Source organism: Fukomys damarensis, unplaced genomic scaffold (assembly GCF_012274545.1).
Source record: "Fukomys damarensis isolate Sample0158 unplaced genomic scaffold, DMR_v1.0_HiC HiC_scaffold_18, whole genome shotgun sequence".
NCBI lineage: Eukaryota > Metazoa > Chordata > Mammalia > Rodentia > Bathyergidae > Fukomys > Fukomys damarensis.
The window spans coordinates 47,749,324-47,775,313 of NW_022900930.1; the positions used below are offsets into that span (position 1 = coordinate 47,749,324).

Here is a 25,990-nt window from a genome sequence, read left to right on the forward strand (position 1 = left end):
CCCAAAAAAAAAAAAAAAAAAAAAAAAAAGAATGTCTGAAAAAGAACCTATTGCTAACATTACACTTAAGGGTAAAAGCATACCACTGAGCTTAATGGTAAGATGTTTTCCCGTAGGATTGGGAACAAAGCCAAGATATTCATTCTTAGGCAGCATATTTCTAGAAGGCCTGGCTAATGCAATAACTCAAGAAAAAGAGAAAAAAAATTATACAGTTAAGAAAGGAAGAAATAAAACTGTATTTACAGATGGCATGATTATACTGAAGAATCCAAAAAAAATTTTTTTAAGAAGAAACAAACAAAAAACTCCTGGAACTAATAAATAAGTTCAGCAAGATCACAGGATACAAGATAAACATATAAGAAATAAATTGGACTTTTATATGCCAGCAATAAACACATGAAGATCAAAATTTAAAATACAATCCTATTTACAATGGCTCAAAAACTGAAGTACTGAGATTTAAACTTAATAGTGTACAGATCTTATATACTAAAAACTACAAAATGTTGCTGAGATAAAAGATCGAAATAAATGGAAATATATACTATGTTCATGGAATGAAAAACCCAACAGTAAAATTATCAGTTCTTCCCAAATTGACAAACAAGTTTAATGTAATTTGAATAAAAATTCCAGAAAGGCTTTTTATAGATATCAGTGGTATTGCAATAAAATTTATATGACAGCAAAAGAACTATAACAGCTAAAATAATTTTAGAAAGCAAGAATAAATGGGAAGGAATCAGTCTATTATGTTACATTGCTACAGCTATGTTGCTGTTATACTGTAATCAAGATTATGGAGTATTGGTGAAGATATAGACACAGAAGAACAGAACAGAACAAAGAACCCAGAAATAGATCCACAAAAATATGCCCAACTGGCTTTTGACAGAAGTGTGGAAGAAGTCTAACAGAGAACAGATAACATTTTCAACATACTGTGCTGAAGCCACTGAACATTCACAAATTGAAAAAGTGAACTTTGATCTAATCCTCACAATGTATACAATATTTATTGAAAATGTATCATGAATTTAAATGTTAACCATAGAACTACAAAACTTTCAGGAAAAAGTAGGGGAAAATCTTTAAGTTCTAGGCAATGCATTCTTAGACTTGACCCCAAAAATTACAAGCCATAAAAGAAAAGTTGTAAATTATATTTGTTCAAAATTATAAAATTTTCTTCTGCAGAAGACTCTGTTAAGAAGATGAAAGGTAAATACTAGGCAGGGGAAAGGTGTTTGCAAACTGTATATTTGGCAAAGGAGAATCTAAAATAAAGAATTCTCAAACTCAATAATAAAGAAAAAGCAAACAATACAATTAGAAAATGGGTAAAAGGCATGAAAAAGCATTTCACTCAAAATATATACATATATATATAAATAGTCTCATATATATGGTAATTGGGCACACAAGAAGATATAGACTATTATGAGCTATTAAGGAAATGTGAAATACAACTACGATGAGATAGGACTAGACATTTATCAGAATGACTAAAATAAAAAATAATTACAATATCAAGTGCCAGTAAGACTTCATAGAAACTGTGTTACTTGTACATTATTTCTGAGAATACAAAACAGCACAGCTAACTCTAGAAGACAGATTGGCAGTTTCTTTTAAAAATAAATAGATAAACCACTCCATCACCATGCAGCCTAACTGCCATATTCCTGGACATTCACTCCAAGGATATAAAAACTTAATTTCCCACAGATATTTGTGTGTAAACACTTATAGCCACTTTATTTTTTAATAGCATAAAACTTAAAACAACTCAGGTATCTTTCAGCAAATGAATGGTTAAACACACTGTGCTACAATCCATAAAAGAGAAAACTACCCAGCAATAAAAAGCAATTGACACCAGTATGAGTGAATATTCAGATAATTCTGCTGAGTGGAAACAAACTAAACTCAAAGGGTTACCTCCTGTATGATCTTATTTCTATAACGTTCTTGAAAGGACAAAATTATGGAAATAGAGATGAACGTCTTGTGAGCAGGGGGTGTCTGTAACAGGCTCCATGAAGACTCCTTTTAGGAAAGGAGATGTTGTGCATCTCAACCACATCGATGTCATATCCTGGTTGTGATTATGTGCTATAGGTTTATCAGGTGTGACTATTGAAGGCAACTGAATTTAAACAACATGCATATGAATCCACAATTACTTCACAATAAAAAGTTAAAAAGAAAAGATGCAGCAGAAAAGCAAAATACAAGATGATATACACAGTAATTGCAAATACGTAAAAATATAGGCAAAGACTGAGAATATACAAAACTGAAATTATCTGTTTTTGGAGTAGAATCATAGAGAACTTGTTTTCCTACAAATTAAAATTATTGTTTCACTGTGCCAACCATAAATTATCAGAGATGTTTAGACCAGCATTGTGGTGAATGGATCAATATTTCTTACCATCATGTGCAAATACTACACCCAGTATAATCTCCCCATCAGCATGTGACAAAAGGCTCTAAGCCTCGGCTTCTTTGGAAAATCTGTAACACCTCTCTATCTGCCTCACTGCCTTGGTAAATGAGGCTGAAATGCTAAGGTGCCTTCGGTCTGCAAATCCATTGTAAATCCAATGTAGTGTGTGATTGCAAAGTTGTCTCCATTTTTAATATTCAATGGGCAGAATTTTATTGACCCTAACTGACGGAAGCAAGGAATTAATTAAACGTTTCTACTGTTATGAGCTGAGCTGTGACTCCCTCCAATTCCTGTGTTGAAGCCCACACCCCCACTAAGACCTCAGAATGTGGCTACAATTGGAGATGGGGCCTTTACCGAAGTAATTAGGGTCAAGGGAGGTCATTAGGATGGGTCCTGAACCAACAGGGCTGGTGTCATTGTAAGAAGAGATTAAGACACAGAAATGCATAGAGGAACAGCCACGAGAGGACACCGGAAATGGTCACCTACAAGCCGAGGAGGAGGACCAAGAGAAGCCACCCCTGCTGGCACCTTGACCTTGTACTCTTTGTTTCCAGAAGAGGAGAGAATAAATATTTGTTGTTCGAGCCACCCAGACTGTAGAACTTCGTTATGGCAACCCTACCTAACAAAAGCACCTTGATCCCTCCCACTAAAGGATCTCCGGCTTTGTTGGCTAGTGATGCCCAAGAAAGGGTTTCACAAGGTCCTCACACATGGTGTACTTGTTAGGCCCAATGAGGATAACTGGCACGGAGACAGAAAATCCAGAGGACTAGGAGTTTATTCATGCACGTGGACCCCACCTTCAAGGAGAGTGGAGCCCCGAATCACAAAAAGCAGGGTTTCTGTAGGGCTGAACAAGCGTGCAATCTTGGGCTTGTTACAAGCACGTAACCTTGGACTGGGCTTCTCGTCTCATCTGCGGGCGGTGTTTGTACACTTGGCCGGGCTATTTCAGACAAGGCTCTGCAGTTAACCTTGAAGCTTTTTGATGTCATCTACGGGATGTGAGCAAGCGAGGTTCCAGAAGGACGCAGGATGCGCGGTTAAAGCCTAGGGTGGCGGTCGCACGGCAGAAGCGCATTCAGCTCCATGTGGGGGCACTTGTGTCTTCCACTAATCTGGACTCGGAATCAGATCAACCTGATTAATCTGTGTCTGCTGCTTCCCAGCTGTGTGACCTGGTATTAGCTTCCCTTCTTCCCTTGTGTAGCTCCAGGTGAACCGATGCCATCTCACGGGTAGAATCCTTGGTCATTGCACATATCTTCAGGTGTTCGTCTGATTTTTTTACCTTAACTGATCTTCATTTATGATAGGAAAGGTAAATAGGACCTCATTTTCTAGAGAGGGAAATTTAAAATGATTTGGACAAAATACAAGACAAAATTGTAGAAGAGACTAGAATCTAGGCTTCTGATTTCTCTAGGATGAGAAGGATATAAGTTCCTAGTGTGGGAAGAGGCAATCCCTGTGTAGGATAAGAATTTCTATTGTAGGATGAAACAGAAAGGGGAGTTCTACAAAATACTGGCAAACTAATAAAAGCTAAGAAAGTGTTTTATTCTGTGACCTAGAATTCTATTCTGGGAAGTAGCCTCTAAGGAAATCCAAAGGGGAAAATAGAAAAGATAATGAGCTGGAGGTGGTGGCCCACACTTGTAATCGCAGCACGCTGGGAGGCTGAGGCAGGAGGATCACATGTTTGAACCTAGACTGGACAGTTTAGCTACTTAGTGAGACCCTGTCTCAGATAAAAAATTAAAAGGGGGATGGAGAGTTAGGTCAGTGCAAAGCCCCTGGACTCAATGCCCAGGATTAGAAAAAAAAAACAACGTGTACAAAAAATGGTTTAACAGAAAATGGAAACATTGGAAATAATGCAAATGATGCCCTCAGTATCTACCACTGCTCACCAGGGATTTGGCTCAGTGGCTCTGCTGCCTGCCTTACAAGAGCAATCCCTGGCACACACACACACAAAAAGATTCTGATAGGAGTGTGAAATAGGAAGAAAAGGGCTAAAGGGGAAGTGGGAAAGTAAGTAAGGGAAAAGAAAAAATATGAAAAAATGAAAAAAAATGGAAACAAAGTCTTTGTAAATAGAGAAGGGTGAAGGGGATTAAGGAAGGGCAGGGGTATGGAGAAAAAACAAGAACCAAGACATATCATGTAAAGGTACAAGATCCCAGTGATAAATGTAACTGTAGTGTTTGTTTTAATATACCAATAAACTCAATGGAAAAAAAATATCTACCACTGCTCCCCTCCCTCCAACATTAGAGAACTAGTAAAGGAAATTATGATAAATCAGTACTCTGGACTCTTCTGAAGCTACAAACAATTTCAAAAAGATAAATGATGTTGACATATAAAAATGTGTTCAAACACCTAACCCGGGATAAAAGCCAGACACATGGTAGTGGTTGCATCTCCCCAAACATTCATCACCCAGCACCGATGGACCCACAGTGAAGCTGGAACAATGGAAAGCAAATGCTGTTCTCACTGGGTTCTGTACAGTTGCTTAAAATTTTTTTTAAAGTGAGGGCAAAGGCACTCTCCATGTGGGTACAAAGGCCACTGCTGGTACTTCTCTACCGTAACTCTAAGTGCAGAGAAGCTCACTGGCTTTTGAGCAATAAAAGGACCAATCTCCATACAAGCAGAACATGGTCAGGGTGCATGGGCTTCTTCCCCATGCCCAAAGCTCTGTGTCTTTTCCCCCTGAGAGTTTCAGGACTGTCTCTTCTCCCTGTGCCATTTTTGGTCCTAAGCTTTAGCGGGCCATGTCTTAGGAGCCCTAAGCAAAAACACCTATGATCTCTAAGCCCAACCTTCCAAACTAGACGAGTCTTTGCTTTGTTATGGTTTAGATCTAAAATGTCCCCTCAAAAGTCTCCTGTGTTCGGAGGTGAGGCCTGGTTGGAGGAGATAGGTCACCAGGGGTGTACCCTTGAGGGGTATATTCTGTCTCCAGCTCTGGCTCTCCACTTCCTGGGATATGAGCATCTGTACCCCACCATGTCCTTCTGCCATATTGTTTCTGCCTTGGAGCTCGTTGACTTTGGACCAAATAAATGGCTCCTCCTTTAGGTTATGGGTGTTGGGTATCTTGTCCCAGTGATGGGAAAGTGACTAATATGCCCTTCCTTCAAACTACCTCCTCCTTCAAAAAAATAATTGAAAGACCTTTAAGTAGGACAGCTAACTATAGTCTGAGTTTTCTTAGATTCTCCCCATCCTTGTCTAGGTATAAGAGACCTTGAGCATCTGAATGCTAAGCTTAAATTTTATCTTGGCTTGGGGCATAGCCAAGATTTCGAAGTTGGTTTTGAATCAGGTTGTTTATGTTTCTATTTCTTCATGAGGACAATGGTCACACCATCATCCACCTGATGTGGCGAGGGGAGGCAAACGTAAAAGTCTTGGCACCAGGAAGAACAATAAACACTGCCTGACCCATCCCTGTCTTTCTTATTATCCTCCACAATCCACTAATGCAATTTCCACTACCTACATGCTGGACCATGTTTTACTTAACAAATACTTTTGATTCACCAAAGGGATAAATGCCCCGACAATGAAGGTACTGCCTGCCAGAAATTCATCTCTAGTGCTCTAAAAGCCCCACTCAAAGGAAACCATCTCCTCACAGGGTGATAACAAGTCTTATCCACACATATCTTGTCAGAGAAGATGCTCATCAAGTACCTGCTGACCAGCAACCAGCTCTCCCTCTTCCAACCCTCCCACCCAAAATGTAGCGCAGCCCTGTGACACGGTTGGAGAACCCAGCCTAAGAGTCAGGGACACAGGTCTAGTCCTAGTTCTGGCCTGAATGGACCCATCCGGCGGTCCCCATCGAGGCTGAATTGTCATTGTTATAGTAGCCACACTATAGGGTCTCCCTGCTCCCCGAATCCATTCACTCATTCTTCCAAATGCAGTCTTCATGTCCGTTCATTCCTCAGAACAATCTGTCTCCTCTCCCCGATTTTTTAGAGAAATCATAAAGAAAATGTATTTATACACAATGGACTACTTCTCTGCCATAAAGAAGCATCAACTTGAGTCAGCTGTCAGAAAATTATTGCACTTTGAATCCATAATGCTTAGTGAAATAAATCAGACACACAAGCTTACAAATCATACGGTTTCACTTACATGAGAAGCTCAAAGTCTAAATGAATCAAAGAGCAAAATAAAAGACAGACAATCGGGAACAGACAGGTAGATCTTTTGCAAATGGGAAGAAGTCCAAGAGTCACTGAGAGAGGGAAAGGGGAGAGGAGAGGATGTAAAGAGAAGAAGATGTGTCCTGTACATGTACCCACAATAAATTCGTTCATGAAGTGCTGCAAACAGAGACTAATAAAATCAAATGCTGAAAGAAATCGCGTGCATCTCCTTCCGTCTGACTTCCCCTCTCCCCACAGTCAGCTTCACCCTCTCTGTCCTACCTTCACGGGCTCCTTTTCCAGCTCCCTGCTCTGGCCCCACTCACTTCCGCCTCCCTTCCCTCTATGCCAACTAAGCTGCTCTCTTCAAGGCCAAGCTTGTTAATCCTCGAAGGCCCCCGAAGAACAGTAACACCCTCATTTCTGAACTCTGTGTCTCAGTTCCCCCATCTCACTGCACAATCAGCCTCTCTGCTCCCCCAACCCTCCCAGCTCCTCACCCTTCAACTCCATGACTCCGAAGGTTCTGGAAGGCAGGCCCCACTCTGCAGGAAGTGCTTTATGAAGCCTGGTACGGATACCAAGAGCTCCAGTTCATCCAGCCCGGCCCCTTTTCCAAGGCGACAGAGCCTTTGGCGTGTCTCGGATAGCCCTGGACACCACACTCTTGGAAGTGAGAACGTCTTCAGAGTCACCGCCCCGGAGCCTAACAGTTCATCTCACAAGACCTCAGACATTCAGGAGGAAGGCGTGGGCATTGGTGAGCAGATCAGAAGAAGCTGGAAACCAGGCCACTTCACCTTGCTACTCTGTCACTGCCAGAGCCCCCAGGAGAGTGAGGGACTGCCGGAGGTTGAGTCAGCCAGCATTCCCCAGTAACCCGCAGAGGCAGAGCCAGGGCTGCAGAGCAGGACCCAGCTAGACCCCTTTCCACCTTAGAAAGGACATGCGGAACCTGTGCTCTCTGAAATGAAGATTTCGATGCCAGACACCAAGACCGTGAAGTCAAACCCACTGGCGTGGGTCAGGCGAAACCTGGAGAAGTGTGCAGAGACTGGAGCCGGCCACTCCTTACACTCAGCCTACTGTCCGGATGACTCCTAGGTCACCTCACACCAGGAAGATTGTCCCCATGACCTGTGACAACACAGACCCAATGTGGCAGCCCCCAAATGGTGAGGAGGTGATAGTCACATCTTTAACAGATGTGTGCATTAACCGCCCCCCCAGGACAAAATTGGCTGAGACGCAGTGAGCAACAGTGAGGTCCCCGAAGAAGAAGACATTAGATTCTGGCAAGTGAAGCACCTCAGAGAGAGGACAGGAGTGTCACCATGACGCCCACCAAACAAGGAATCCCACAGGCCTTGAGAGAAAGAGCTGGGGGGAACTCAGCAGGCAGCAAGAAAATAACAACAAACTGCTTGACATTTATTACCTTTTGAGTCTCACAGGGATCCTCTGGAGAGCTGTTAGGCTGACTTTACTTTTTATTTTCCACATAAAGAAACCAAGGCTGTCAGAGGCAGAGACTTAGCCAAGATCCCAGACTGTTAGAGGGGAGCTGGGAGCCAAACACGGACGCATGGGGCTCTCCACCTGCCCCTTCCCACACCTGTGCCCATTCACACCATCAGGTCATGAGTCTGCGCCGGGACTGAGGTCAGTGCTTGGGGAGGCAATGACATGGAGAGAGACGAGGCCCCCTAAACAAAGACAGCCATACACTGGCCATTTTCCTTTATGAAAAGATACTTTCAGGGAGTGACCACAAGCTAAGACCACAGCCACCTAACTGGAGCTTTTGCTTAGCAAGGAAGATAGCCATTGAATGGGCAAAGATGTGCACAAGCTGACAAGGAAGATGTGTGGAGGTCACAGGGGCCCGGGGCAGGAAGAAGTGAAGGCTTCTGGGAGGAAATGCACAGAGGCACAGATAAGACAGTGATGTTATTATCACTATACACAGAACCAATCAGAAAAATGTTCTTTTGAAGCAATCAGGAACTTGATGCTATATTTTCAATCCTTCATTTGAATCTGACGGTGTTCATAGGACCAAACAGAAGATTATCTTTTCAATTCTTCATTGGCATGTGGAACTACCATCAAAAGTCACTATTCCCGAGTCTTAATTCACATTCAACAAGAAACCAAGCAAGTGTGATAGGCCAGTTGGCACACGTGAGGCCAAGTGAGTGTCTGATAGGAAGACTGGCCCAACACCTTCTTTACAGGGCAGAGAGATAATCCGGGAACTTTAGAACAAAAGACCCCTTTCTCTAAACCTCAGGGCTGCTGCATGCCCTTCTCATTTTGTAGAACATACTTCTTTTCTGCCTTCAATAAATGTGCACTTTTGCTGTGTTTTCTGTGTGTCTTGTCCAAATCTTTGTACTTGATACCAAGAACCTGGAAAAAGCCCCACAGGACCCACTATCCTGTAACACAGAGGTTAAGGAGGACAGAGGTGGGCTGTGCCTCCTGGGCAGATGGAAGGTCAGAGAGGCCATGAAGAGAGCAGGTGAGAGAAAGCCCAGCCAGGCCCACTGCATACGCAGAGCCACAGGCTCACAGGGCATCCTCCCGGACCCCTGAGGTCAAGACCACACACAGCTGTGCTTTGGTGTGAAAACCACTGCAATTCCCCCACGTGAAGGCCCCTCTTGGCACTGCCCCTGGGATGACCTGTCCACCCTCGTCCCCCGCAATCCCCAAGTGAGCCCTCCCGACTGCCAGCCTCCTTCCCCCAGCGAAGGGCTTTGTCTGGGGCCGTTGGAGCAGCTCCACTGGCACCTCCCTCCTTTCTTTCCTAAAGAAGTTTGGGGGACCCTGGGACTGGAGCTTCACTGGCCTGAGGGGAAAGAGCTCATGGGATGAGCACCCGAGACATTAGGGAATGCCACGAGTTTACGCCAGAAGCAGCAGCAAATACCAGTGACCGAATTGCAGGGCCATGTTAATTCTGAGAACACGGGAGCCATAGCCCACTGGATGTGAGACTGAGCTAAGAGATTAAAACAATCAGAGACAGCGAGGACTGTGGAAGAAATAAGGAGCACCCCACACACAATCCCTTCTGTGACAGCGGCTGAGCTGGTGGGTAAAGATGCGGATTCACTGTCACTCTCTCAGGGCCCCGCAGGATGTGGCCTCTCTGGCCTGGGCCCACGTGGGCGGGGTCTTCCTCCCTTTGCTCTACCTACACTCCTGCAGGCCTCCCCACCCCAAAGCCAGCCTGGCAGGCACAGCTGGCCATTCCCTGAGGAATTCCTGTTGGGAGGCTCTGACTGCACTTTTGCACGTCTGTGAGGGGGCTGCTGAGAGCCCAAGTCCCAGACAGTCCTTCTAAGGCAGTGTGAGGGGTGCAGAGGGGAGGAAGACGGAACTATCTCCATCCACTGCCCTGAGCTACGAATGACCCTGGAGGCGAAGGCAGGGGAAGCTACTGTACTCTATCAGCTCCAAGCTGGCGGGCTTAAATGGAACCTAAGCAAACGCTGCCTAGGACACCAGTGCAGGTAGTGGACTCTGTGTAAAAGCCAGGGAATAACTAACACAAAATTCCTGACAACAGCTGCCTCTTGATGGGGCGGGGGGCAATTAATTGAAAACATCCAGTGCCCGATACTAGAAATGTGACAGGAAGTTAGAGTATAATATCTGGGCCTTTGACTCTGCATGCCAATTCACCCCTAAAAAGCAAAATCTGACCTCAAATTCTTGAAGGATGATCTTGCAGGTGAGGAAAGACATTTACGGATTTTATGAGGCATGTCTCCTGCAGTTCTCTTTAGAGTCTGTCTTTATCAAGTATCTTTCACTAACAGCAACTGCCAAAAGTCGACCTCTCTGTGCCTGTCTCCCTTTTCAGGCACACACACATGCACACGCACACGCACACACTGCCCGTGTGTGGGATGCAACTCTAACTCACTGACGCACATGGCGCACATAAAACGCACTGCACACACACGCGCACACGCATCTGCACAGGTGCTGCACACAGCTCCCCGCTCTTCCGCTCCGTCACGGGCTGCCCTCTCTGTCTTTGGCCCTGACCTCTCTCCTCTCCAAAGCCCTTTTCCTTCTGTGACTCCCCTTCTTCGGTGGGGAGCGGCTACCTGGGGTTCTTTGAGCCAATTCTCCACTTCGTCACATGCTCAGCCACCAAGGCCACTCTTGCCAAAACCAGTTTCCCTCCGCCTATCTTTTCTGCAGTGTCCAGTCCAGCTCCAGCACAGCCTTCCTGTACAGCTCCGAGCCGCGTCCTCCACCCCCTCCACGCTCTCCCCTGCCGCCCCCGCGCCTCCGATGGACTTAGCTGCTATCTGTGTTCACCTTTCCCTTATCCTCCTATCTTGTCTGCCCAGGCCTGGCTCCCTGGCTAGTTTACAGCCTGCTCCAGTCAAGGGCTGTGTCTGTTAATTTGTAACCACCCCAGGCTCTCACTCAGGACCATGCCTGTAACAGGTGCTCGAGAGATATTTGTCAAATTGAATGTAATTTCAGCTAGGTCATTAATTCAGGTCTGCTCTGGAGGGGAAATAAGAAGTCTCCTTTACTGAGATAAGCTGGGGACATTTGCATATATGACTGGAAGTAACATCAGAGAAGAAATAATTTCACATTCTAAAATCAAAAAAGTTTTCCTTGGAAATGAGAATAGGAGTGATTATTATTCTATTTATTACTTCACCGTTTCCCTAAAAATTAACTGTTTAAAGTGAGGTGTGGTGGCACATGCCTGTAATCCCAGCACCCGGGAGGCTGAGGCAGGAGGACTGTCATGAGTTTGAGGCCAGCCTGATCTACAGAGTGAGTTCAAGGCCAACCTGAACTACCTAGCAAGACCTTGTCTTGAAAAACCAAGATATAAAAATAAAAACTTTTAAATGAGTAAAGCAGAAAACAAAAATCACATAATCATTTATTTTATGACATTATATCCACTGGGAAATTAACGCAGATATACTTGTTCCTTCGGCCTGAAATAATCATTGACCAGTTTCCTGAAATTACCAGGTATTTTACCAAAGAGAAAACTGTCATTTGGTCCAGTTTTCTGACACAGACGTTAGGCACCTAAAAGCCAGCGAAGGGCTGGGCGTGTACCTGAGTGGTAGAGCCCCTGCCTAACAAGCACAAGGCCCTGGGTCCATTTCTCCTCATCCTACATGCTGAAGTAACAACAGCAACACCGATAATAATACAAGCTCATTCGATCAAGTTGTTGAAAAGGCTCTAATTTCATTATCCAAAAATCTTTTCAAACTTAAATTCCCAAAACATCTCTATTTTAACCCAAGAGACTTCATCTAGACCTTCCCCTCCTCTCTTCCCTCTCCTGCCTTCATCTCTGGGTCCCCCCTTCACATTTGCAAAAGCTCTAATCTCCCTACAATAAGACCTCAGTTCCTGGACCGCGCATATAAATCTTTCACTTGGTCCCCGTGCCCTTTCCTCCCATTCCCAGGTTTCCCCACAGCCGGGTTCTCACGTGGTCAGTAGAGCGCCCCCTTCAGGGAACTGGTGACAGCGCAGGCTCCTGAGCCTACATAAGATCCGGAACTGCCCACGAGTCTCCAAGTGATGCTCAGGTCCACCAAATTTGAGCTGTAGCCCCAGAGTCCCCACACCACTGCTCACTCCTCCAATACAGCTTGACATTTTGCATCCTCTTCCCAGAATGCCCCTCTTCCTCTCCATTGATGTCCACTTATTCTACTAGGCCTGTCTCCAACGTCACCTGCCCATGAAGCTGTCCCTGGCCTCTCAGGCAGAATGAATTATTTCCTTGACTGGTTCCCACTCTCATCAGTCCACTGTCCCCTCCCACACTTATGTTGGGATTGAATCTCCACTGTCTCAGCAGTAAGAGGTGGGGACTAGTGAGAACGCTGTAAGTCACAAGCTCTGGATGCGTGCCGTTGTCACAGGAGGGGGCTGGCTATAGTGGGGACTGGCGAGCTACGGCAGAGCAGAGTTCAGTCCCCTTCTCTCTCGCCACGTGCTGTCCTCTGCCCCGTTCTGACACAGCGAGGAAGCCCTCTCAAAGGGAGTGGCCTTGGATCTCAGATCGCCCGGAGGAATAAATCTGTTTTTTACAGATTCTCCAGCCTGGGTAATGAAGGGCCTCCGACAGCACGACTACAGCCTCCCGAGGAGGGAGACCCTGCTCAGCACAGATAAAGGGGACGTGAAGTGAGGACCAGGGCAGGAGCAAGCGGATGGCATGGAACAAACATGCAGCTGGTGAGACCTGAACTTCCACACCCAGAAGACTGTGTGCAGCTGCTCTAGTCCTTCCTGGCTGCGGAATCCCAGATCTGCATTTCCTCATCTGGAGAAGGGGGCGTGACGCCTACCTCCCAGGCTGCCCAGTTACACTTGCCTTTCGGATACCTCTCATTGTTTAGTATAAGCATCTCCAACGCAGTATTTGAGACCTGAGTCTCTTTTTAAGAACGTACTATTCATATGCAATTCAAATGTAACTGGGCATGCCGCGTGTCATTTGCTAAGTCTGGCCACCACCTCCGAGGGTCTTGCAAGGATTGAGGGACATGAGTGCTAGGGCTGTCAGTGGCAGGCACAACGCAGGCACTCAGCGGTGGCACTTTTAAACAACAGGAAACCATTAATATAACTTGAGCAAGAGCGTGACAGAACCATCCATCTCGGAGACTCTAAAATTAGCTCTGGCCAAAAACAATTATTTGAGATTTCTTAACGTGCCTGGAAGTAGAAAGTCGAATTCACTGAAAATATATCACATAAGTAGCTTTCAATTATAACTTTATCTTTTCCAGGTTCTGCCCCAGCAACTTTGTAATCTAGTGTCTTTCAAGCGTCTGGAGACTCTGAGCATAATGAATGAGGATAATCATTCTTTCCCAGAATGCCTTGGCTTTGATGATACAGTGTGTCAGATGTACGGTCTGACTCGAATGACAATTGACTAAGTCATTGTTTCCGCTCAATTAACTTACAGCCCCCAGTAGCTGAGCCAGGATTCTGAGCTCAGATTGCCTGACAAGCCCCCTTCTGTCCAGAGCCCCAAATCTCAGCCCAAGCCTTCCCTCAGAGGACAATGGGACACATTTCCCTTCATGGGTGACTCCTAAGAGCAAACAAAAATTTTAATAAATTCTACTAAAACTTTTTCAATGTGTGCTTTTCTCTAGCATCACTAAAGAATAAGATGTGGACATTCTACCAGGCCTGAAAGTTATTCTACTAAAACTTTTTCAATGTGTGCTTTTCTCTAGCATCACTAAAGAATAAGATGTGGACAGGCCTGAAAGCCCCTGAGACTTTGTTTTTCTTCCCATTTTTCTGTCTCCCTGTTCTGGGTTGGACCGCTAGAGACTCAATCTCCTAGTTTCGGCCAGACGTGTCCATATGTCGGTGACTTGTGGTTGAAAATGACACATGCAACTCCAAGGTCACTCATTGGTCTGTGCTCCTGGAGGAGATCATGACGTAGAAGGCAGTGACCCACCCCAGACAGAGACACAAGAGAAGGATGAACTTTTACAGGCTTGAAGCCACTAAATGCTGTTGGGTCACTTCGTTACATGACCTAGACTTCACTCATACTGTCTGCGGAACTCATTGCTTCAGATCAGTGATACTCAGAATAAAACCCAAACACTTCCTGGACCAAGGCCTAAAGGATGCAGTCACCATGTCCCCCTAAAATTCATATGTCGAAGCCCTCATCCCCAATATCTCGGAAGAGGGCTACATTTAGAGAGAGCTCTTTAACAAAGTGGTTAAGTTAAAATGAACTGTTGGGGGGAGTCCGAATCCAAAACGACTGGTGTCCTGGTAAAAAGAGATCAGGGAATATGTGTTTCAGAAATTAGGACACAGTGTGTGCCGGGAGAGACTCAAAGAGAAGGTGGCCGTCCAGAGGTCTCAGAAAAAACCCAAACACTGTAACGTTGAACATCCCATCTCCAGAGATGGTAGAAAATAACTGTGTATTTTCTAAGCCACCAATGGCACTCAGTTACAGCAGCCCTAACAAACTCATATGAGGGCCTTTCATGATCCAGCTCCTGCAGTCTGCAAGCGTGGCTCCCTGCCATTCTGCACCTGCCTCCTCTCTGCTCTTCCCCAGCAAGGTCTCACCCTGCCAGCAGCTCTCCAGTAATTGTCTCACCCCTCCTTCCCTCTCTCTCCTCCATCTATTTCCTTCTTGGCATTGACCACTTTCTGTAATTACATTGCTGCTTCTTGTTTTCACTCGTCTCTCCCTCCCTCCCTCCCTCCCTCTCTCTCCCTCTCTCTCTCTCTCTCTGCCTCTGTGTTGCCCCCCCACATACACCATAATTCCTGATGCATCGGGATGTTCAGGTTGCAAATTAACAAATTATTGATCGTTTAGGTGCAAACATATGTAAATATATCTGGAGAATTAGAATGATGCACCAGGAGACAACCTCCAGGGAAAGGGAGCGATTCCAGGGCCAGACAGGGTGGCATTCCTGAAGAAGAGATGGGTACTGATTAACTTCCTGGGTCACTTTGCCTAGGCTATGTGGTGCTGAGATGTTTGGTTAAACATTATCCCGGGTGTGTCTGTGAGGGCTGCCGTGGTTTGAATGTATGTGTCACCTTAGACACCAAGATCACAGGGTGGGGATGCAGGGTGCCGGTTTTGGGAAGTGATTAAATCATGAAGGTTCTGCCCTCACGTGTGAATTTGTGTTGATAAAAGAGTTTGAAAACAGCACTTTAGCCCCACCCGCCTTTTCATCTTTCTGTCTTTGGCCATGTGAGGTTGAAGCGACAAAGATGACAGCCTGGAAGTGATAGCAAGCCTTGTCAGGCGCTGGGTCCATTGGTGTCTTGATCTTGACCACCTCAGCCTCCAAAACTGAGAAAATACATTGCTATTCTTTATAAAATGCCCACCGCTAAGTATTTCATTGTAACCACACCAATGTTTCATCATGAAATGAGGTTTCTTCCGGGTAGGATTAGCGCTGGGATTTGTAGGCTGAGTGGAGTGGTTTTCTCTCCCCACTGCAGTTGGGCATTGAGGACGTGGACAGAAGAATCTCTTGCCCCTCCTCTTCCTCTCCCCTCTCCGCCTCACTCTCGCTCTTGCTCTCCCTGCCTGAGTTCGTGAGCTGGGACATCAGCCTCCTCTTCTCCTCAAACTAGGATTCACCTTGCCAGCTCTCCTGACTCAGACATTCAGGCTTGTTGGGAGCTCGACCATGTGCCCTCCTGAGCCTCCTGCTTGCTGACTGCAGGCCGTGGGACTTCTTAGCCTCCAGGGTCACACGAGCAGTTCCAGTTGACCGTCAGCTTCCCACTGCCTATGTCCGTCTGGAGATGACTCCCACAAGGTGAGACAGGGGAGTTAAACTTGGAACAGGAACAGGCCTGAAGGCTGGAGGACAGGTGGTGTTTTCTCACAGTCCTCTGAGAGTGGCATCTTGGTGGCAAGTGTATCTCCAAGGAGAAGGTCACTGATGAACTAAAGGAGTGGCCACATTTTAGCTGTCACCCCTCGGGGACCAAAACATTGCTCTGAGATCCTCCCACCATCTCACCTCACTGACACTACAAGGCATGGTCTTGGTATAAGAACCACACAGGGAGCAACCAGCACACAGAGCGCTGAGCACTGAGAGCAGACGTCCAGCTGGAAGCTGCCATGCTACAAACCACCATGCGCGTGGATGTGATGCCCCTGTGCATGTGACAGCCCCTCAGTGTTCCTTGGAAATTCCTAGGAAGACTTGAGGGCAAAGGGGCTTTCCAAAGGGGGAGCTTTCAGGCAGGGAGGACGGCGCACAGGAATGCAAGCTGAGGAAACCCTTCTGGGGTGAGAAGTGGGTAAGTCTACACATGTGTGTGCACGAAGCTGCTGATGGAAGACTTCACCGTCACTTTCCTACATACCTGCAAAAGTTCCCCCAAATAATCAGAAGGCAGAATAGCTGAGATGCTTGAGGAAGAAATAAGGAGACAGAAATATTAGGAATCTCCCGCTGAGCATCCCAATAGAAATACACATCTTGACTTTCGGGTGGTGATACATATCTGACACCAGACCGCCTTGTGGCTGGCACCATGCCACGGCGCTTAAGGTAATTGAGACACGCATTAGTTAAAACAGGTACCTCTGCAGTCAAAGTATTTTTCAATGTTCTAAATTTTGTGCATCTTAAAATCATAAACAGCATTGGATCTTCTGAGCACTTCCTCACACCAAACCTGTTTGGCTCATTGGTTCCAGTTTACAGCCAAAGCAACAGAGGCTCAGGAAAATGCACGTTGACTCAAAGCCACAGCTACCTGGGACACAATGAAGACCAAGCCAAGGACCGTCTGACCACAGTGGCCTCTCCACTCCCCCATGCCACTGCCCAGGGACCAGATAGCACCCCTTTCCCATTCGACTGATGAAAACACTGATTCCCAAGGCTCAGAGGAGGTGTCGTAGTTGATTCTCTCTTAATGTGTCCACAACCTGGGGCTGCCATCCTCCTGTGAGGTTGAGGCCCCTTCCAAGCACACCAGCTGCTGGCAAAACTCATTTCCTTGCAGCTGGCGCCACTGTCCGCTCCAAGAGGCTCCCTGCAGTGGTGGCCACACAGTCCCCAGAGCCAGCTCCCACTATGAAATGTGCTTTCTTCCAGGACAGCTGGAATGTGTCCCTGTGACTTCCTCTTCTGTGACCAGCCAGAGGAAACTGCTTTGAAAGGGTTCATGACATTAGGTCAAGCCCACCCGGATAATCTCCCTGCCTCGAGGTAAATGAATGGGACCTCGACAACATCTATAAGATCCCTTCCCATGGTACCGGAAATAGTGTTTGCAGTAAACTGGGGTGAGTTTAAAACTTGTTAAACCGCAGTAAAACAAAGGGAAATAGTCATGGGCACTTGCACCCATTCAACTGGCAAAACATGCAAAGGTTGGCGAGGGAGAGAAACAGGAACATCCCAGTGCAAAGAGATACAGGCTGCTGTGACTCAGGAGAGTGCTGTGGCAACACCCAACACATCTGGCGGTGTGCATCCTCTGCTCTGCCAGTTTAGAATCTACAAACATCCTAGAGAAATTCTCCCACGTGTGCACGAAAAGACGTACAAGGGTGATGACTGCACGGAACAGAAGCAAAACCAAGGCAGCGCCCTCCAGCAGAAATAAACTAATGCCCATCCTCGGGACTACAGGTGAGTAAACTGCGTCACAGACATTGGGATACCATACGGCATTTAAAAATGAAAGTGCTAGAGCCAGATACAGTGATGCACCCCTGTGATCCCAGCACTCAGGAGGCTGAGGCAGGAGAGTCGTGAGTTCAAGGCCAGCCTAGGCTACACAGTGAGCTCCAGGCCAGCCTGAGCTACACAGAAAGATTCCATCCCCCCAGAAAAGCACTAGTGCTATATCTATGGACTTTGAATAAATCCCAAAAATGAAGTTAAGGAAAGAAGGAAGATGCAATGAGACATTTACAACAAAATGCCATTTATATAAACTTTTAAGATGGGCAAAGCAATGCTTTGTAATTTTTATGGCTACATAGCATATGTGGCAAAAAATATAAAAATGCGGATGGAAATGATAAAAGCTGGATTCACGAGCAGGATGCCCTCTGGGGAGAGGAGGAGGGAGAGGAAAGATATGAGAGGGTGTATAGGAGGCCTCAATTGTGTCTGTAATGTGTAATTTCTTCCAAAGAACGTTAAGGCAAAATGGTTTAGTACCGAGATCCGATCAAGCTGGGTAGGGACCATGTGGGTTTCTCTTACACTGTTCTTTCTCACATCTTCATGCTTTGAAGCAACAAAGTTGCTCTTTGATTTGAGTAGGGAGAGGCAAGCTCATTTTTCTAAGAGGTACAGCAGAAATAGCTAAGAAAACCAGGTTGGAAGCTTCAGTTCCAGGATGGCTGGGAGGGGGTGGTGAGAGGATCTAGAATATTCCCTGGGCCCCTCCACCGAAGCCTTCCCGGACCCCACCCTCAGCACAGTCCTGCACTCTGGAGATACCCTGTTTACCCACCCTATCATTACTCTACTCACCTCCGGTAGGAATTTTGTTTTCCCTTCACATGACATCACCCCGTCATTTAAAATGTATAATATGTAATTTTTCTTACAATACTTGATGCATAAAAGTGGTTTTCTCAGAGTGGGCAGGATTTCAGGTGATTTCTACTTACTGTGTTATGTAGTTGCACTTGTAAAATTGTTTAAATGCTTACAAGTTGGGGAAGAAATAAAATATCTCAACAAACTTTTGTTTGTTTGTTTGTTTTGGCAGTACTGGGAACTGAACTCGGGGCCTTCACACTGAGATACATCCTCAGCCCAATTTTATTTGGCAACTGGGTGGGTCTTGCTTAAATTGCTAAATGCCCACACTGGGCTCACACTTGTGATCTTCCTGCTTCAGCTGCCCAGAGTGCTGGGATCAAAGGTGTGCACAACCACGTCTTGCTAAAGGTGAATTCTTTTATAAAAGAAATTCTTTAGGCTGTCTTCATGCATCTGTCTACGGGTCCCAGAAGGAACCTTCCTCATACCACCCTGTCCTACTGCTTACCTGCTCCAGGAGTCTGTCCCACGACAGGCCCAACAAACCTCATCCATCGACTACATCAGCCTCCCCCTGCTCTTCGCAGTCTCCCTCTAGGCGACTGCATCGGAAAGCTTTTTTGACGAGATGACATCGGACTCCCCCCACCATCCCGGCTCCTACTTTGGGGGCCACTAAATCAAAGAGGAATTGTAGAGCATTTTGATCCGGGGTGGAACTCAGTCACTGTGGAGCATCAGCACTGGAAACCTGCAGAGCTTAGAACGAACTGAGCGAGGGGACGACCTGAAGAAAGGGGGTGGCCTCCCCCAGGGAGAGCTGAGGCTGCGGGACCCACGCTCACCCCTGCAGGGCTCCAGGCTGGTTCCTGAGAACAGTCTGGTGGAGCGAAACCGTCTCTCTGAATGTTATAATTCTTTGCATTTCTGGTCCTCCTCAGAGCCCTTTTTCATCTTGGCTGCACCCCCCCCACCCGGTGGGCGCTATGATCCCTCTGAAGTAGGCGAGGCAGACGCAGAGAGGTGACAGAGTTTGCACAAGGGCTTGAGAGCCATCCCAGAGCTGCGCTGCCTCCCTGGGTGCACAGATGCCCAGAGCCCAAAATGTGGAGCGCACAGCCGGGCCCAGAGGGGCTCCCGACGCAGGAGGGTGGCACAGGACCCCACTGCAGCACTAGGCCCTATTGACCAGAAGCAGGAAGCAGCACATTAAACCCACAGGATGTGGCCTGAGGTCAAGGTCACTTCCGAAAGGAGGGGGAACTTGTTTTGTACTCCAGAAAGGACACATCTCTGCCTGTGTCAACAACAGCACACACTGTGTGAATGTGCACACATTCTTATCGATCTGAAGGAATAAAGGCTAGCACGCCTTAGACACACTCTGATATACTCTGTAGCCACAAAAAAACAAAACAAACAAACAAACAAAAAATCCATCTGTGAACAGGTAGCTCCAGCTTCTGCACCCTGAGTCCTGGCAGCTTCTCATCACTGAGCACAAAAACCTACAACCCGCTGAGGCTGGAGCTCTTCCTTGGTGCCTTGTGTCCCCTCTCTGCTCTCTTAGGGCTGCCTTCATCCCCTCTGCCTCACTCTGCAGTGCCTCGGCTGGTGCTGCTGCCAATGTGGGGGTGCCAATCAGTTCCCCTAGCTTAAGGAAATCCAATCCTCATTGTATAATCCCAGAGTAGGGAGTCTGGGCTGGAAAAGTGACCACACAAACCTTCAGGAAATTAAACCATTTTTCCTGTTGTTTATTTTTCTCTTTGATACCATCAGCAGTGACACGCTCCAGTGAAAAGCTAGCCCTGCCTGAAATGAGGATTTTTCTCTCCCCTGAATTGCTCTCTGAATTCCCAAAATATAATCACACCGGAACAGCAAGGTCATATTGCTCACCCAGTAACTCCCGCGCCGGATTGGCTCCTCTGAAAGTGACTCTGTCAACCACAGCCCAGCGAGGTCGGTAAGGGCCTTTTGCTCCAGGGTCTTGCACGAGTGGGGAGTCCTGGGCTGCAGGCTAGTGAAAGCAAACCCACCTTTGCTTTCTCCTAGTGCACTCTCCTCAAGACAAAATTTGTTCCTGCAGAAAAATGGGGAAGTATTAATTTGAGTACAAGTGACCAGTTTAGCAGAACCCTTGGTGACACAGACAGGGTTTGCTGAACAGATTATCTTGTAAGAGAAGACTGAAGGTAAGAATCCCCAAGATCTAATGTCACCCACCCACACTGCGTCCCCAGTAAGTTATGTCCAAGGGTTTGAGGTAGGAGGTAAAGCAAAGACAGGTGACCACAAAGAAACTGTGGGACAAAGGATCGAGAAACCAGAGCCTAAACTCCTGACTGGATTCCACCATCCTTCCCTTCTCCTCAGAGAAAACTGGTGTCCTGAGTTCAGAATTTGCCACATCTGTGGGATTTCATAGTCTTGGAGCTGGAGTTTGTGTATAAATATCACTCAGACTTGTTCTGCAGATCTCAACATCTTTTACTTGCTTTTGTTTCTTCCCATAGAATTGAGCTTTGCTCACGTTAGCTCGACTCCACTCCACCCTGTCACTGATTCAGAGCCAGAAAGAACCCTTGCCAAAAGTTCACTCCTTCCCTTCTTTCCCACCTTCTTCCTCAGGGACTGGGTATCAGCATGTGGAGCCAGATGGGCTCGGCGGTCCCCTCCAGTGCTCCGATGGCCCAGCTCCCACTACGCTACAGCCTTGACTAATTTCCATCAGGGTTTATCCCGAGTGATTGGATTAATGAGACTATTGATATAGTAATTTCACTGCCATCTTCATAATTAGTTCTCAGTGGAAGTTGTTTTAGTCATGATCCTTCTCAGTAGGAAGAAGGGAGATAAAAGTGGGAATGGAGCTTTGGGAAAGACAGGAAGCAGGAAATCTGAAATGGAACCTGACTAATTCCTAACTCAAAAGACTACTGAGAGGAGATGAATAAAAGTAAGGTGAAAGTTATGGTTTGAGTGTGTTTGGAAGTATGTGTAGGGGTGTCATTTTCTCAAAACACTCAGATAAAACAATGAAATTAAACAATCGTCACCCAAACACTGTCTTTGGAGCACACTCTAGAAATTCTATGGCACAAAGACGGGATAAAATGGCAGATGTTAAACTGGCGTTGCATTTGTTCAATGACCTGTTTTGTGCATGAAGAAGAATGGTGACCATGAAGTCCTGTTGGCAAGTAAAAACCTCCTAGGGACTGTCGACCAAAAGAAGAATGACACCAAGCTGCCAACGTTTCTCCAGTACTCACACTCAGCAGCCACCAATCGGAAGGGCCAGAAGGACCACTATGAATAACGTCATGAGACCGAGTCCGTTCAACATGGGCAGAGTGCTTCTTTCTGAAGCCTGAAGAACAAAGGGGCCCAAAGATAAGGGAAAGAAGGAAATGTTTGCTGATATCTATGCTATTAGTCTGCCCACCCCGGGCTTCATCTTCACCATGATGGGAAGAGTGCAAGCTCTGTTTCTCAGAGAGGTGCCTGACATAGCCATTGTCAGTGACTGATCAGTGACGGACCCACAGCTCAAGTTTGATTCCTCTGACCCAAAGGCACATGGGCTTCCATTGGCAGACAAGGCATCCTTCCAAAATGAGGGGTGGTCCTCCACTCTGAGCAGTTTATGGACTGATAAAAGAGATCACTTTGGTTTAATTTTTTAAATCACTATCAAATTTGAGCTCTGTTTCCCTAATATGATTGCTCACTGCTATGAATTTCCCCTGTAGGGCTGCTTTCATTGTGTCCCCTAAATTCCAGTATGTTGTATCACCAGTCATTTAATTGTAGAAATTGTCCAATTTCTTCTTTAATTTCCTCCGTGACCCATTCAGGAAGGTGTTATTTGCTTTCTATGTGTTTATGTGTTCTATGTGTTTCTATGTGTTTATGCAGTTCTTATGGTTTCTTTTGCTATTAATCTCCAATTTCATGGCACTATGATCTGACAGTATACAGGGGATCACTTCAGTTCCTTTGTATTTACTTAGACATGTTCTATGAGCTAGCATGTAGTCTGTTTTGGAGAATGATTCATGTATAGTTGAGAAGAATGGGAGTTCTGATTTTGTGGGACAGAACACTCTAGACATCTATTAAGGTCTACTATCTAGAATATATAAAGAACTTGAAAAAAATCAGATCTCCAAAATTTAAAGAATCAGTCCAAAAATAGGCATCTAAAATGAGCAGACATTTTTCAGACAAAGAAGTAGAAATAGAAAATAAACGTATGAAAAAAATGTTCAGCATCACTGGTAATTCAAGAGATGCAAGTGAAAACAACACTGAGATTTACCTCACCCCAGAAAGAATGGCTGCTCTCAAGAAATCAACCAATAATAAATGCTGGCAGGGTTGTGGGGAGATAGGAGCCCTTCTTCATTGTTGATGGGAGTGCAGACTGGTGCAACCACTGTAGAAATCAGTATGGAGATGCCTCAAAAACTAGGACTGGAGGTCCCATTTGACCCAGCTATTCCCCTGCTGGATATCTTCCCAAAAAAATTAAAAGAATCATACCACTGTGATATATGCTCACCCATGTTTATAGCAGCACAGTTTGTAATAGCTAAAACTTGGAAACAGCCCAAATGCCCATCAACAGTGACTGGATAAAGGATTTTTTTTTTATATAAAAGGCGGAGTACTACTTAACCATAAAGAATGATAAACTAGAGACGATGTATATTAAAGCCATACTCTTAAGTGAAATAAATAGGATACACATGTGTAAATACTGAATTGTCTCTCTGGTGTGAGAAACTGAGTGTAAGTGAGGACCAAAATGCATAATAGATAATGTGAAATAGGAAGCAAAGTTTCAAAGGGGAAGGGGAAGTAGAGGTACCAAAATGAAAAAAAACAAAGTAGATGTTGAAGTTCCAGGCATCTTGCCTATATCAAGATAGGAAGAGGAAGGAAAAGATGGCACCTATTGCATTTATTCTTCTTATCAGGAAAGCAAAACACTTTCCTGAAGGCCTCTGGATTGGGGTAAATCCATTATGACTCATTACTTGGTGCTGGATAAATTCTCCCTATGCCAAAGAAATCAGAGTTCTAGAAGCAAAAGACTATGGGCCGAGGATGTAGGGTGAGTGTTCATCAAGGATCTAAGAGAATCTGCCTCAGTCTACCCAGGACATCAAACAATATCCCAATATCCTGCCACACCACCACCAGCTCAAAGTCCAAGTCCTTAGATCCAAATGGGCCCTCTCAGTATCTGGTGATACATAAGCTAAAAGAACACAATATGAAATTCACCCAGTAAGCAGTGATGAAGTAGGAATAAAATAAGTAAGCCAATAATATTCAGAAATGGAGAAATGTAAGGCAGGCAGGGGTGCATAATACACAGGCCACATCCATCTATGTAGAGTAGAGTAGACACTGGTTGGGGTAGAATGTCTCTGTTGGCCAACCTGGCCAGCCATGCTTCCGCCCTTGGAGTGACCTCTCTACCCAATGGCCTCTATGATGCTTTGTCCAGGACCCTAGGAGGCGCTTTCTCACCTGTTTTCTTACCTATTTTTCACCTATCCAATTAAAAAAGATTGCTTTGGTCATGTCTTTGTGGACAAGGTTGCGCAGGTAAGATCTCTCATGTACTGCTGATGGGAGCATAAATTAGAATTGCTTCCATGAAGGGCAATTTTGCTAAATATATTACTCATCTATATATGAGTAATTGTGAGATATATGTGGGTATCTATCTATACACATCTGGCTATATACATACACATTACTCATGCAAAATCTTTGACTAATTCCACTTCTAGGAACTGGGAAGCATCACACAAATGTATTCACACATAAAAAATGACGTGTCTACAAGATTGTTCATTCACTTCTGCAGCTGTACTTCTAAAGCACAGGATTGGAAACCTCCTAAATGACAATCAGTGAGAGCTGGTTAGACAAGTATAGTACACCCATACAATGATATTTGATGAAGCTATAAAAAAAATGAATGCTCTGAATTTAGAGCTCTAAGAAACACTGTTAAATTAGAAGACTTAAAACAGATGCATACCAATGCATACAGAAAAATGAAGTATGATCAATGTCAAAAGGAAAGGGTCGTCGTGTACCTCTGAAAGGACATGTAAAAAAATAGATAACAAGAGTTGTTGGTGGGAAAAGGAAGCAAGTTGCTGTGGGTAGAAGTGAGGTGAGGCTTTTCATTGAATAACAATTCTTTTGTACTTAAACCAAATTAAACTATTAGCTACTTAACATTTTAAATTAAAAGCTTGTCAGGTCAATGTTCATAGAAGCATTATTCACAATAATAAAAAGATAGAAACAGCCCAAAATGCTTGTTGACGGATGAATGAATAAATCAAATGTGATATCTATGTACAGTAGGATATTACAGTACTGTGCCTTTACAAAGAAAATTCTACAGGCACAGTGGTGCACTCTCAGTGCTAGAGAGGCTGAGGCAGGAAGATTGCTGTGAGTTTAAGGCCAGCCTGGGCTACACAGTGAGAGCTTGTCTCAAAAAAAATAAATAAATAAATAAATAAAAAATAAAATAAAATAAATTAAATTAAAAGAAAATTCGGAGACGCTACACCATGGGTGAACCTTGAAGATATTTTGCTAAGGAAATACATGATCACAAAAGGACAAATAAAGCATAACTTCCGGTACCTGAAGTACCCAGAGTAGTCAGATGCAGAGCAACACAAAGTAGAGCAGGGGCTGCTCGGGCTGGGGCTGGGAGCAATGGAAGTTAATGTACTGTGGATCTGGAGCTTCAGGTGGGGATGCTGAAACAGCCCAGGGCTGGATGGTGGGACAGTGTGGACATACTTAATGCAATGAACTACATACTTTATAAAATATCAGACTTATGTATGTTTTACCATAGGAAAAACATTAACTTGATTAGCCTTGCTGAAAACCCTTGAATTGTCCTCCTTAAACAGCTCAATTACAGCTCAGTACAGCTGTGTAAAGAAAAACTTGGAGGCTTCCAGCTTACTTGCTTCTGGCCAGTTCCACACGAAAGTAACAACCATCAAAGGTCAGCTCCATGATCCCAGGGATTTAGCTCAGTGGTGGCACCACCTGCCTTGCAAGCACAAGGACCTGAGTTTGATCCCCGGTACCCACACACACGCACACACATCCACAGGACCAGTGCCTTCCTCCTCACGTGATGGTAAAAGGACAGCTCTCTGATATCTTGTGACACTAATCCTATTGGATTGGGGCCCCACTATGGT

The 25,990-nt window shown here is 45.3% G+C and overlaps 1 long non-coding RNA gene across 1 annotated transcript in view; it reads right to left on the reverse strand.

The window, feature by feature from the left end:
• Positions 1–25,990, reverse strand: part of LOC117286769 — a 98,787-nt gene that overhangs the window by 59,746 nt on the left and 13,051 nt on the right. Inside the window, exon 2 of the long non-coding RNA XR_004517890.1 lies at positions 20,625–20,808. This is a non-coding gene — a long non-coding RNA (uncharacterized LOC117286769). The remainder of the gene's footprint in view (positions 1–20,624; positions 20,809–25,990) is intronic.